Source organism: Ornithorhynchus anatinus, chromosome 1 (assembly GCF_004115215.2).
Source record: "Ornithorhynchus anatinus isolate Pmale09 chromosome 1, mOrnAna1.pri.v4, whole genome shotgun sequence".
In the NCBI taxonomy this organism is placed as follows: Eukaryota; Metazoa; Chordata; class Mammalia; order Monotremata; family Ornithorhynchidae; genus Ornithorhynchus; species Ornithorhynchus anatinus.
Genome location: NC_041728.1, coordinates 138,795,604 through 138,809,156, shown reverse-complemented (window position 1 = coordinate 138,809,156; position 13,553 = coordinate 138,795,604). Strand labels below are relative to the sequence as shown.

Here is a 13,553-nt window from a genome sequence, read left to right as displayed (position 1 = left end):
CACATCCCCTGCCCACAGTGGGCTTACAGTCTAGAGGGGGACACAGACAGTAATATAAATAAATAAATTGCAATTATGTAGATAAGAGCTGTGGGGCTGGGTGAGAGAACAAATAAAGAGAACAAGTCAGAGAGATGGAGAAGCACTGGTCTAATGATTTAAGTATGCCTTTTCCCCACAATATGGGACAAAATCTCTCTGAGCACCATTCAAAGATTCCAATCTCAATGTCCTAATGGCTTCTGGGGTGGGGTTTTTTATTTGTTTTTTTTGTGTCATTTATTAAGCACTTACTATGTGCCAGGCAGGCACTGTACTAAGTGCTAGGGTAGATACAAGTTAATTGGGATGAACGCAGACCCTGCCCACATAGGGCTCACAGTCTTAATCCCCATTTTGCAGATGAGGTAACTGAAGCACAGAGCAGTTAAGTGATTTACTTAAGGTCACACAGAAGACAAGTGGCAGAACTGGGATTAGAACCCAGGTCCTACTGACTCCCAGGTCCATTCTCTATCCACTAAACCATGATCCTGCTTCCTGTGTGGGCCAGATTTTACATAGAATTTAAGTTGCTGTCCTGTGTTGGTGGAACATCTGAGTGATGTTCTAAAGGCAGGAGGAAATGGGAGGAATATAGAAGGAAATGCCTCAGGTGGGAATGATCCCCCTGAAGAGCTGGAACAAAGGTGCTTTGGTTTTTTCTCTGTGCCCATAATCTACTCATGTCCCTGGACCGATTCCAATACCTCTACCAGTCCCTGGGGGTCAGTACCAGAGGAAAGTCCCACCCTCCACTTCCCTGGAGCTGCCTTGGTCACAAGATTGGCCCATTTCGTTATTGAAATTATGAAGATAATGGGTCAGGACCAAAATAAACCACTCATTTACAAGATAGTCTTGAATGATTTTGCCTGATTAACATAGTATAGCCTAAAATGCCCCAATCCATCATGGAACATCAAGGAGGACTAGGATGGAATAGAGTTCATTGGCTTTGGCAAGAAGGTTGTTATTGGTCACCTTGGAGAGGGTAGTGTCTTTGGGGTGGAAGAGGCAGATGTCAGATTTCAGTGGATAAAGGAGAGAGTTAGAGAAAGGGAAAGGAGGAAGCAGGTGTAAAGAGCTCATTAAGGAGTTTGGAAATGAAGGAAATGAATAGTGCAGGAAGATGGGGTGATAAATGGAGGGTGTAGTGGATTCAAGAGAAGGATTTTTTTTTAGGATGGGGATAAGTGGGCAAGTTAGAAAGTGGAGGGGAAGAAGCCATTGGAGAATGAGCAGCTGAAGATGGTGGTCAGGGAGGGAAGAAGGGAGAAGACAAGTGCTTTAAAACAGTGTGATGAAATGCAGTCAAAGGCACAGGAGGAGGGGATATATTTAGAAAGGAGGAAAGAGAACTTTTGAAAGACAGCAGGGAAAGGATGGGAGAGTCAAAGGATGGGGAGGGCGGGGAGAAGATGAAACTGGAGATATGAGGGAAGGTTTTAGGGAGCTTGCACCTGACAGTCTCGATTTTGATTAAACAGATGGCAAAGTCATCAGGAGCAAGAGATGGGGGGATGCAGGGGAGCAGAGAGTTTAAAGAGTGAATTTAAAGTCAGAAATTATGTGGACAATGCACTTGGGAGTCAGTAAGGAGGGAAAAGTGGCTGGGTTTCTTCCAGCATCATGAGCACATAATTGGAGCAGATAGTTATACTGGTAGAGGGAATCCAAGGCTTTAGGTTGGTGGTTCAAAAGCAATAGAGGGACAGGGAATATGGTGGTAGAGTTCAGTTAAGTGAACAGGATGAGGGCTTGGATTTATGCATCAAAAGAGGGCAGGTTGGCTAGGGAGACTAAATGGGACACGATGGCTTGGAAAAATTTGGAGGTGGTCAAGATATTAGAGGATTCCATGAGAAACATTTAAAACTCTCTATGGGGAGGGACTATGGGAGAGATGGCAGGTCAGAAGGTTATGGTCAGAGAATGGGATTTCAGAGTTGGTGAAGGTAGAGATGATACACTGACTAGAGATGATGGGATCAAGCATGTATCTGACTTGGTGAGTAGGTGAGGTGGGGTGGAGCAGGAGGTCAGTGGAATTTAGGAGTAAAAGGAAATGGGCAATGGGAAGGTCATCAGGATCATCCACACAGATATCCCTGAACATCAGTTTAGTGATGGAGGAGAGAAGGAAGTAAAAAAACACAGCAAAGCAGTTTTGAAAGTTGGAGGTTGGGCCTGGAGGGATAGATTATGATGACCAGTAATTGGAGAGGATGGTAGAGATGGATGATCTGTGCTGCAAAGAAGGAGAGAAGGATTGAGGGAGTAAGGAGGTATGAAAGTGCATTTGGGGGGCAAGGATCAGGCTCATTACTCTCCCTTTCCCAGTGAGCCTTGGGAAGTTGGGGAAAAAACGAGGATCTCAGGGAGAGAGAGGTGAAGGAGACTCTCTTTGTCTGGGAGAAGCCAGGTTTCAGTGATAGCAAAGAGGAGTATTATCTGGATCAGGAACAGCTTGAACCCTTTGACTCTTTTAGTTCCACATATTTAATACCTTCCTTAAGCTTTGTTCCAAAGAATTCTTTGACCAAAATGCTGAAGTCATTCAAAAACTAGACATTTCAGAGAACACTTGATTGACTCTCGAACTAGCCAAGAAGAGCTGTACATATTTCTTCCTATTCTTGCTTGCTGTTGTGATTGCTTTCCAAAGCATTTCCTAGAACACTCATCATCATTATCATCGTGTCCTGTATTTTCCTAACGTCATGTACTTTTGTAAAATACCAATAAAACCTTTCCATTAAGGAATCCAAAATAACAGCAATAACAGCAAGCAGTAGTGAAGAGATGCATGGGAGAATTTTATTGAGCTCAAAAAAGAAAATAGAATATAATAAAGGAATAGAACAGGGATGTTTGATGAAAGTATGTGCTGTTGGAATGTCTGCAGTATAAGAACAGAAAGAAAATTGTTAAGAAAGAACTGTTGCTCCCACTGTTTGCTTCCATCTCACAAACCCATAACCTTGACGTTACCCTCAATTCCATTCTTTCCTTCCACCCACGTATTCAATCTGTCACCAAATCCTATCTGTCCCACCTTCACAACATCCCTAAAATCCGCCCTTTCCTTTCCATCCAAACTGCTACCACGTTAATACAATCACCCATCCTATCCTGCTTAGTTTACTGCATCAGCTTCTTTGTTGACCTCCCAACCTCCTGTCTCTCCCCATTCCAGTCCATACTTGACTCTGCTGCCCAGATCATCTTTCTCAAAAAGGTTCAGGACATGTCACCCCCCTTGACTCTATTTATTGCCTTTGTTCTTGTCTGTCCATCTCCCCCGATTAGACTGTTAGCCCGTCAAACGGCAGGGACTGTTGCCGACTTGTTCATCCCAAGCACTTAGTACAGTGCTCTGCACATAGTAAGCGCTCAATAAATACTATTGAATGAATGAATGAATGAACCCCCCCCTCAAAAATCTCCAGTGGTTGCCCATTCACCTCGTTATCAAACAAAAACTCCTCACCACTGGCTTTAGAGTACTCCATCACCTTGCCCCCTCCTACCTCACCTCCCTTCTCTCCTTCTACAGCCCAGCCCGCACACTTCACTCCTCTAGTGTTAACCTTCTCACTCTGCCTCGGTCTCGTCTGTCTCTCAGCTGACCCCTGGCTCATATCCTGCCTCTGGCCTTGAATGCTCTCCCTCCTCAAATCTGACAGACAATTACTCTCCCCACCTTTCAAATCCTTAGTGAATCCTTATTGAAGACATCTCCTCGAAGGCCTCTTTTCCTCATCTCCCACTCCCTTTTGTGTCACTCTGCCTTGCTCCCTTTGCTCCTCTCCCTTCCCTGCCCCACAGCACTTAGGTATATATTTGTAATTATATGGGTTATATGCTGTGAGCTTACTGTGGACAGGGAATGTCACTATTGTTGTATTTTTCCAAATGCTTAGTACAGTGCTCTGCACACAGTGCTTAATAAATATGATTGAATGAATGAATGAGTTCAGAAACAAAGCTGTTGAGCATTGTCATGTTCCGCATACAATTATAGGAGAGCAGCTAGACACTATTTATTATGATGGATTGATTGCAGTCTTCATTGAAACATTCTATGAGTTCCTTTATTTTCCTGTCTCTGGCCTACTATCCATTGAAAAGGCAAAGATTTTAAGAGCGAATGTGATTTGATTTGATGAGACTGTGCTTTCTGATGAGTGGTTTTTGTGTGTTCAACTTTGTCATGGCATCAGAAAGAAAATTGGCTGCCTGCAGTTGCAGGAAATGTGAATTTTTTTTGAAATGTAATTTCTTAACATGATTATGACTGAGCATACTTATAATCCTGGTAAAACTCACCTTTTCTTTCAACACGTGCAATTTTACCCTTTTGGATGTAGATGAATTCCGTATTACTGATTTTAAACAGAATGAAAACAATCTTATGGGTAATAATGTAGGTTCACTTACTTTTGGGGATTGGAAAATGTAGACATCTTGCAACATTCACCGAACATTTACCTGTCGCTTATGAAGTACAATGTAGTATATGACTAGACAAATCCTTTTTTTATTGTTTTTGTTCTTTTATAAGAATATATATAAATGTTGGCTTCCCTGGGGATAGCCAAGCAATCCTAATACTAGACCATTGGAGAGCTCATCTTCATGCAACAGAGTTAGTGTCTGGTAATTTTTTTTTTTTTTTACCATCTTCCTGCTTGCCAGTGTAAATTCACTGATTCAACCTTAGGACCAGAGTGTGATCCCAAATTGGCAACGTTATTACAGAAAGATTTCCTGAAAATGTTGATTAATCATGAAGGCACTACACAAGATTTTCAATCTCAGACCGGCATAACAGATCCAATTTTTAATGTTTCCTCAGCCTGGGATTCTGCTAAAAGTGAAACTCTAATGCAAGCTGGGATCAAATTGTAGCCTGGTTTAATATTTGCAGAACTCACTTATGATGAAGATTAATTCAAAAGTTTCAAAGGAAGAGGTTACAAAAAAACTTCAGAAATTCTTGAAATGTTGGAGGTACATGCTCTTTCTTCATACCCAATCAATAAACTTCAGGAAAATGAGATGAGTAGATTGAAGTTGACAAGGAGTTGACCAGTCATGTTGCACAAATTGTAGACTTTTTAAAAAAAATTCTGACTTGTCAAAGGATGCCAATCAAAAGACAGGAAGTAACATTTTAATAGAAGACAAAATAGGCTGCTTCAGGTTTTGCTACTAAAATGGTCGAAAATAAGCCAGCTAGTGGATTCCTCGTATTTATCCCCAAATCATTTACTATGTGTCAAGCACTGTTCTAAACTCTGGGGTAGATACAAGTTAATCGGACTGGACACAGTCCCTGTCCCACATAGAACATACAGTATATATAGGAAGGAGAACAAGTATCGAATTCCATTTTACAGTTGGGGAAATTCAGGCCTAGAGACAATAAGGGATTTGTCCAATGTCACACAGCAGCGAGTGATGGAGTGGGGGTTAGAACTCATGCTCTATCCATTAGGCCATCTTACTCCTTGTTGACAGAGAATCAGTCTATTGTTTCTGTTCTGTTGTTCTCTTTTAGGTGCTTAGCATAATGAACTACACACAGTAAAAGCTAAATGGATAGCACTGATAGATGGATTAAAATAAATAACACGAGAAATGACAGAGTATAAGGACATGTATATAAGCGCTATTCTCCCTAGCCTCCCTCCCCTCTGTCAACTATGAACTTGGTGGTGTACCACCTAGCACTTAGGTGGTTACTTCACCCACACAATACTTGTGTAATTTTTTTATAATATTGGTTAAGTGCTCACTATGTATCAGACACTGCAGTAAGTCCTGGAGTAAGCTAATAAGGTTGCATAGGGTCCCTGTTCCTTATCCACATGGCTTTCACAGTCTTAATCCCCATTTTATAGATAAGGTAACTGAGGCACTAAGAAGTTAAGTCACCCAGCAGTCAAATATTTTTACCTCTACTCTCTGTCCTAACCCTATTAGTATTTTAATGTTTGACTCCCCCTCTAGACTGTGAGCTTGTTGTGAGTAAAGAATGTGTCTACCAAGACTGTTGTAGTGAACTATCCCAAGCGCTCAATACAGAGCCTTGCACACAGTAAGCACTCAATAAATACCACTGATTGATTTGTAGGGTAAATAAGTACTTAGTTGGGGAAAGGCTTCTTGGAGGAGATGTGATTTTAGGAGGACTTTCGAGGAGGCGAGAGTGGTAGTCTGTTGGAGATGAAGGAAGGTGGCGTACCAAGCTAGATGCAGAATATAGGCAAGAGGCTAGCAGGGGATTAGATGAGATCAAGATACAGTGAGTAGGTCGGTGTTAGAGGAGCAAAATTTGTGGTTTAGGCAGTATTAGGAGATCTGTGAGGTAAAGTAGGAGCGGGAGAGTTGACTGAGTGCTTTAATACCAACTGTAATGAATTTCTGTTGGATGTGCAAGTAGATGGGCAACCCCAGGAGGTTTTTCGGAAGTGGGGAGATGTGGATTGGATTTTCTTTAGAAAATGATCCAGGCCCCAGAATGAAATACAAACTGGGGAGGGGAAGAACAAGAGACAGAGAAGCCAACAAGGAGTCTAATGCTATAGTCAAGGCAGCCTATGATTTAGACTGTGAGCCCATCATTGGGCAGGGATTTTCTCTATCTGTTGCCAGACTGTACATTCCAAGTGCTTAGTACAGTGCTCTGCACATAGAGGACATGAATTCTAATCTCAGATCTGCCACTTGTCTGCTGTGTGACCTTGGGCAAGCCACTTACTTCTCTGTGCCTTAGTGACCTCATCTGTAAATGGGGATTAAGACTGTGAGCCCCACTTGGGACAACCTGATTACCTAGTAACTACCCCAATGCTTAGAACAGTGCTTGCAAGTATTAAGCACTTAACAGATACCATAATCATTATTATTATATTATTAATCCTCATTTTACAGATGAGGTAACTGAGGCACAGTAACCTGGTATATTTGGTGAAATGGAATCAATCATTTCAACATAATGTTGGATAACAACGTTCTACTGTACAGCATTAAATAACAAACTGTTCTTCTGTTTTACTGGAGAACTGCCTTTCAGATACAGTTGCATTTCCCAAATTATCCTGGTTATTGTATTTTGAGTTAGGGATTAAATAGAATGCAAATCCATAGAAGTTAAAACTATAATGTAATTAGTAATATACTGAGTGAAGTAAATCAATTTATTGTACCCACTGCATTGAAGAACTACCAAGAATAAATATAATAGTCTAACTTGAAAATTTTCTGACAGATGACATAAAAAATAATATCTGAAATACAGTCAATAGCTATATTTCACAAAAAGATGACTAAATTATTCTGGTAATTAGTCTATAAATAACTTTTTCCACCATTTATCCCTCATGGAGAATTTTGCTTTCATTGAGTTTTTATATCATCACCATGTTATGATGGTTGATATTAATCATAATCAAAATTTAAATATTCATTTTCTGAATATATTTGCCTTTATTGAAGCATTCTTCATTTAATTTTATGTAAATCATAGAGCTTATGAATACACTTTAGGAGTCTTAATAGCCAAAATTCACTTTTAAAATTCTTATTTATCTTGATGTCAGTTATATACCATTTTGAATTGAAAAGAGATCACACTGAATACTGACTATGAAAATCTCTAAGATATGGTTTATTAAAATTTACAAAATTATACTTTTGAAAGAAGTATATCAGAATCTCCATGGTTAAAATGTAGTTTTGTGAAGTAAGAGAAAATAATAGCAATAATGGTATTTATTAAACATTTACTTTGTGCAAAGCCCTGAAAAAGCATAGTTGGATGAGAATTAGAAGTGGTCTTTGGTAAGCAAAAGGGCATCACAATCTAAGAAAAAGCAGGGAAGAGGGACCTGAAAGGGAAAAATGAAATAATGAAACAGAAACAGCATAAAGGACTCTGAAATGATAAATGTGAAAAGTACAATCACAAAGAACAATAGAGTTCTGTGACTAGAAGAACAGTCCAACTTACAGCTACTCAGTACCCAACAAGAAGCATTATTTAGTTGATTAACTGATAATTACAGATTAAACTTGAACTTGGAATAAATACAATTTGATATGTTGTTTGAATCAAGAAGATCATTTGAAGTCTCAAAGACAATTCAAGCTCAAGTTCAAGCGGTCTAGTGAAAAGAGCACAGACCTGGGAATCAGAGGATGTGGGTTCTAATCCCAGCTCAAGCACTGTCACTTAACTTCTCTGTGCCTCAGTTACCTCATCTGTAAAATGGGGATTAAGACTGTGAGCCAGGTGTAGGACAGGAACTGTGTCCAACGTGATTATCTTACATCTACCCCAGTACTTCCAACAGTGTATGATGTATAGTAAGCTTGTTACAAATGCAACATTAAAAAAAATACAGTTGCAGCCACTGGAAGTGTCTCAACTGTACAGAGAGGGGCAGTGGAGGATTACCATTCATTTAGCTTGGTCATCCTGTAGGTTACACTGAAGACTTACAGATGGGCACTGTCTTTTACTAAATTCACAAAAGGTCTTAGTGCTTTCCAATTTATCCAAAAAAAACCAAAAACCCAAAAAATAAGGTTTGGGAAGATGGTCAGTCAATTGTATTTACTGATTAGTATTTATTCATTCATTCAATTGTATTTATTGAGCTCTTACTCTGTGCAGAGCGCTGTACTAAGCACTTGGGAGAATATGGTATAACAATAAACAGGCACATTCCCCACCCACAAAAAGCTTTCAGTCTAGCAGAAGCAGCATGTCCTAGTGGAGGGAGCATGGGCCTAAGAATCAGATGACTTGGGTTCTTTTCCCAGATCTGCCTCAGTTATCTCATCTGTAAAATGGAGATTAAGACTGAGCCCCACATAGGACAACCTGATTGGCTTGTATCTCCCCCAGTGCTTAGAACAGTGCTTTGCACATAGTAAGTGCTTAACAAATACCATAATTATTATTTTTATTATTTCCCACTAGATTACAAAATATAGCATTGCAACAAGAGGGAGTTATTTTTAGGGGAAGAGATAAAGTTGATAAATTAGGAATTTATAAATGTAGAATTCTTGTAGTAGCAATTAATAATGAGAGGCTAGAGTAAGAGAAAAATTGACACCCTAACATCTAAAAATGAAGTACTGTAGAATATTCCTGATGTACAGAAAAACTAGCTAAATTGTAATATTTAAAAATTAATGGAGTTCATAGTTGCTTCTAATTTATTTAAATATGATAGGCAAGAAATGGGGCTCTTGCAGATTTGTATTCATGCAAAAATCATAAGAGGAGAAAAATGGGTGGGTGTAAATTGAGAGTGACATGGGATCCATTAGGAAATGGGAAATAGAGAAGATGGAGATTGGTATAAGAATGCTCCCAATGCTCAATTTTCCTAGCACCGGGTTTTAGCAGAATTAAGCTTTTAAGGTAAATCAGTGGTCAATAATATTGACCCAAAGTAAGGATCTTAATGGTATAGCTTCAGGAGGGAGTAAGACATGGGATACTTCTATTATGACTGGCAAGTAGTTTGCTATATCTTTTCCAGCTCTTCATTCCTGAACAATTCCAAGCTGAAGCCTTGGCCTTTCTCCTCAATTTCCCTCACTTGTTCTTGATATCATTTCGCCTAAAAGCCTTCATTTTGTCTGTCTACTAAATGGGCATAATAAATCAATCTGTGGAATTTATTGAGTCCTTACTGTGCTCAGAGCACTGTACTAAACGCTCAGGAGAGGACAGTACAATAGAGTTTATAATCATGATACCTATCCACAAGAAGCTTACAGTCTATTGCTTAGTGCGCAGTAAACTGTCAATAAATACCATTGATTGATTGATTTCCAGGGGGAGACATAAATTGCAAGATAGGAGAACTGCCATATGCAGAAGCATATGATCATAAATGCTGTGGGACAGGGGCTGGGAACAATATCAAGTACTTAAGAGGAACAGAACATATCATTACACTGTGAGCCCCATGTGGGACAGAGACTGCATCTGAACTAATGAACTTGTACCTTCCCCAGCGCTTAGACTAATCTTTGACATATTTTAAGAGCGTAACCAATACCATTAAAAAAAAAAATCCAAGTATATAGAGCACGTAGAAGGAGAGCGAATAGGGGAAATGCCTTAGATAGGGAAGGCCTCTTGGAGAAGTTGTGATTTTAGTAGGGCTCTGAAGGTGTGGAGAGTGGTGGTTTGAAGATGTGGGGAGTTCCAGGCCAGACAGAAGATCCAGTGGTGAGATAGATGAGATTGAGGTACAGCGATTAGATTGAAGGAGGTTGACAGTATGTGGATTAGGTTGTAAACCCAATCCTTGGAAGATTCATTTGATCCCACATCTTCAACTGCTATCTCTATGCTGATGATTTCTAAATCTACCACTCCAGCCCTGACCTCTCTCTTTTCTTCACAGTTTTTTTTAAAGCGCTTACTATGTGCCCAGCACTGTTATAAGCCCTGGAATAGATACAAGATAATCAGGTTGTCCCATGTGGGGTTCACTGTTTTCATTCACATTTTACAGATAAGGTAACTAACTGAGGCACAGAGGAGTTAAGTGACTTGCCCAAAGTCACATAGCTGACATGTGGCAGAGCCGGAATTACGCCCCATGACCTCTGACTCCCAAGCCCATGCTCTTTCCACTAAGCAACTCTGCTTCTCCTTCCTCCTGCATTTCCTCCTTCCTTCAGGACATCTCTACTTGTATATTCTGCTATGGGAGTAAATGAGAGGGTGAGGATGGAGAATAGAAGAGGCCCCAGGACCAAACTTTAAGGGACTCCCACAGTTAATTCCCTTAAGGTTCAGGACTTCTTAGTTCAGGACTTCTCCTGAACATTATTGGAAAGGGACTAAGAAGAGCCACCAGCGAGAGAGAGAGCATAGGAAGCACAGTGAAGCCAAGGTTAAATAATGTTTCCAGGAGAAAGGTATTAAACTGTCGAAGGCATCTGAGAGTTTGAGGAGGATTAAAATGAAGAAAAGGCCAGTGGGTTTGGCAAGAAGGAGATTACTGGTTACTTTAGGGCAGTTTTTGTGGAGTAGAGGGAATAGAAACCAGATTGCAGGGGATTGAGGAGAGGAAGCTGAGTCTGTGGGTGTGAACACCCCTTAAACAGTTTTTAAAGGAATGATAGGTGGGAGATTAGGTGATAATTGGAGGCTGTCTTGGCGATATGTGGGTTTGTTGGAAAGTAGTGGGGCAAGAGTTATGGGAAAGTGAGGGTTGAAGATGGCTGCCAGAGAGGGAAAAATAGAGTGCTTTAATAAGGTGTCAAGGGAAGGGGTCAGAGAAGCAGGTGAAAGGGGTAGATTTTTAAGAGGCAGGAGATGTCTTGAGATGATGCTCAAAAGGATGGAGGAGTTGAGGAAGGTACAAGAGGAAGGAGGTGCTAGAGATGAGCAGGGGAGATTTTAGGGAAATCTTGCCTGATGGTTTCTATTTTGTCAATGAAACAGGTGTCAAGGTCATTATAGGAGAGTAGATGACATGATAAGTAAGTGGATTGGGTGGTAGAGGCAGATGAGATGACCTCAGACTCCAAAGCCCATGCCCTTTCCACTGAGCCACGCTGCTTCTCTTGGGGGTCAAGAAGGAAGCCAACTCTTTCTTCTTTCCCAGTGCTTCTTGGGGAGTGGGAGAAGATAAGGTCCTTTTGGGAGCATGAGTGAAGGGGAGACTGTGTTGTCTGGGGCAGGCCAGGTTTCAGTGATGGTAAGGATGAGCCACAAAAATACAAATTGTCAACTCTATGGTGTTTCCAGTGTCAATGTATGGATCCGAAAGGTGGACATTGAAAAAACAGTATAGAAAGAACATCGATTCTTTTGAAATGTGGTGTTGGAGAAGGCTTTTGCGAATCCCATGGACTGCCCCTAAAACAAATGGATTTTTGAAGGCCAAATGACTCGACTTAAATTAGCATATTTTGGGTACGTAATAAGGAGGACTGATTCTCTGGAGAAGATACTAATGCTAGGAAAAGTCCAGGGAAAACTTGGAAGAGGCAGACCGGCAGCTAGATGGCTAGAGACCATAACAACAATATCAGAAGAACCATTAGAAAGGTTGTAGATTATAGCAGAGGACAGGACATTCTGGAGAAAGTGTATCCATGGAGTCGCTATGAATCAGAAATGACTCGAAAGCACTTTATATTAATAATAGTAAGGATGAACAGTGATTGGGTCAGTAACAAGTCCAAGCTGAAGAGAAGCTTCCCATGGTGGAGCGGGAGGTTCCACAGGTCATATTTAGCGGGGGCTGTTAGACAGGGAAGGAGTGATGTTAGGAATGGGAAGGGATTGGATGGGATTGAGCTAGTGGGGGAACACAGAGAGAGGGAGGTATGGAGCCACTGTGGGAAAGGACAGAGAATGGGTGGTTACCGGTAGAGGTTTGAGGGCACATGGTGAAGTCAGAATGTTTTATTAGTTTCAAGATAGATTTTCTGCGGCAGTAGCAACTTAATCTCGTGCTTCCTGGGATGAACTGGGGGACCGATGACTCTCAAAGATCCAGTCAAGGAGATCTTTGAGAGTAAACAGGCTAATGTTGTATAAATAGGCCAGGACTTCTCACTGCTGTGATAGGAACCTCACCTGGCCTGTCCCCATGAGCGGCAGGCAGATTTGGGTCCAGGACCCTGCTGATCTCATGGTGATTTCCATCCTCTCACTGTTATGGAATTATTTAAGCATCTTTTCTGTGATATCCTTAATAATTTGTGTCACAATTATTGAAGAGTTTTGTTCTCAATTGCCCTCATAGAAAATTCAAAATGCCTATTAAGCCATTAGGACTAAGGTTAGGCTTACAGGGAAGTTGACAGATTAAGGCTTTGGGATTTAAGTAGTGTCGAAGAATGAATTTGAGCAACTCTCTGTTGTCCCAGCCTTGCCCATGCCTCATTGTCTCTAACTGTTGGAACTGGCAAGATACTCCTTCTTGCCCTTCATCGTCCATCTTCCCCACCTGGTTGGTTTCGGGTGAGGGCCTTTTGACTCGAAGCTGTACAACGCAATGGAAAGACCATGGACCTGGGTGGCAAAGGACCTGGGTTCTAATCCCAGTTAAGCATGTACCTGCTGCGTGAGCTAGGGCAAGTGACTTAACTTCTCTGTTCCCCAATTCCCTCACCTGCAAAATGAGGATTCAATACCTGTCCTCCCTCCTATTTAGACTGTGAGCCCTATGTGATTCCTGATTATAATAATAATAATTATTATAGTATTTGTTAAGTGCTTACTATGTGCAGAGCACTGTTCTAAGCGCTGGGGTAAATACAGGATAATCAGATTGTCCCACGTGGGGCTCACATTTTTTAATCCCCATTTTTGCAGATGAGGTAACTGAGGCCCAGAGAAGTTAAGTGACTTGCCCAAGGTCACCCAGCAGACAAGTGGCGGAGCCAGGATTAGAACCCACGACCTCTGACTCCCAAGCCCATGCTCTTTCCACTAAGCCACACTGCTTCTGGTT

General features: G+C 41.0%; 1 protein-coding gene across 2 annotated transcripts in view; it reads left to right on the top strand.

Moving 5' to 3' along the window:
• Window positions 1-13,553, top strand: part of SPATA16 (spermatogenesis associated 16) — a 221,093-nt gene that overhangs the window by 68,972 nt on the left and 138,568 nt on the right. The gene's annotated exons all lie outside the window — the stretch shown is intronic.